This window comes from Mandrillus leucophaeus, unplaced genomic scaffold, assembly GCF_000951045.1.
Source record: "Mandrillus leucophaeus isolate KB7577 unplaced genomic scaffold, Mleu.le_1.0 Scaffold182, whole genome shotgun sequence".
Taxonomy (NCBI): Eukaryota; Metazoa; Chordata; class Mammalia; order Primates; family Cercopithecidae; genus Mandrillus; species Mandrillus leucophaeus.
Genome location: NW_012101832.1, coordinates 2,423,996 through 2,425,456, shown reverse-complemented (window position 1 = coordinate 2,425,456; position 1,461 = coordinate 2,423,996). Strand labels below are relative to the sequence as shown.

At 49.1% G+C, this 1,461-nt stretch overlaps 1 protein-coding gene across 2 annotated transcripts in view; it reads right to left on the bottom strand.

Moving 5' to 3' along the window:
* RRAGC (Ras-related GTP binding C) overlaps window positions 1-1,461 on the bottom strand; it is a 38,359-nt gene that overhangs the window by 22,298 nt on the left and 14,600 nt on the right. The gene's annotated exons all lie outside the window — the stretch shown is intronic.

The following is a 1,461-nucleotide window of genomic DNA, read 5'->3' as shown; positions in this document are numbered from 1 at the left end:
CGCTTGAACCCAGGAGGTGGAGGTTGCAGTGAGTGGAAATCACACCACTGCCCTCCAGCCTGGGCGACGAGCAAAACTCCATAACAAAAAAATTTTAAAAAAAAATTCACAATAATCACAACCTACACAGTTCTAACATAAAACTACTTTGCCTCTAACTTACTTTCTAGAAGAGAAAAATGAACAACTACTCTCAAGGTTTTCTCAGTAACAAATGTGAATAACTAAAATTAGTTTGCTAAAAACCTACAGTCAACGTACCCAAGTTTTGCTGTAGAGGTGAAAATCAAGGTAAATAAAACACAGTACTCCAAGAAATCTGGAAGAACGCTGCTCTTTAAAAAGATCCCATCTACAAAATATCACAGATTCAGAAAGAAAGAAAGAAAATCACAGATTTATTGCGGATAGGCCTTTGCAACAGAGTGGAGAGGTGAAAAGACCAGATGCCTGCTGATACTAGTTTCATTACCAGCTCACTCCGCGTGTAATGGGTTTGGCTGATGCAGGAAGTCAATCTTGCCTTTATTTAACCCTTACTAAACAGTGTAGGCCGGCATGGTGGCTCACGCCTGTGATCCCAGCACTTTGGGAGGCTGAGGACGATCACTTGAGGTCAGCAGTTCGAGACGACCCTGGCCAACATGGTGAAACCCCGTCTCTACTAAAAATACAATAATTAGCAGGGTGTGGTGGCGCGCGCCTGAAATCCCAGCTACTCGGGAGGCTGAGGCCGGGATAATCGCTTGAACCCAGGAGGTGGAGGTTGCACTTAACCGAGATTGCGCCACTGCATTCTCCAGCCTGGGCGACGAAGCGAGACTCCGTCTCAAAAACATAAACAAACAAACGTGTACAGCCCTTCATTTGTTCACGAAAGCCCAAAAGTGAAAACAAGCAAACTAGGTCTGCAAAATATTCTCAAAGTGTCAGATTTTTATAAACACACCCCTACAGAGGGTAGTATCACCAGTAATTACATTCACCAGGCCACAACTACTGAAATGGGTGCAATCTCACTACCCAACTCCCAGTAATGTTACAGCGAAGTCTCTCCTTCACATCAGTAGCGAGAATTACAACGCCCAGTGTCTTAGTCACAACTCTTTCTGACGCTGCTCCCTGGGGCTCTGCTGGGAATCCCTGCACACTCAGGTCACCTGAAGTGAGAGCAAATCAAAACGGGCCAGGGGAGGGAGTCCACGAAGTTCTCCAAGTGAGAACTGGAGAGTGCGTCTCAGTTTCGTAAATGACACAGGAGCTGGGTCCCAGGGGGCGGAGGTCTTGGGCGGTGCCACCGGGCACCTGCCTCCCTGCAGCCAGTTTCGCCTTCAGCGCTCCACTTGGCCTCAGCTGACTTGGGCGTGGACGCAGAGGTCGGGGTCCCCGCACGGGCCGCGCCTGTGCACTCGCAAGAGTGGAAGAGAAAGTGCGGAGGGACGGAGCGCAGGCGGGCCCCGG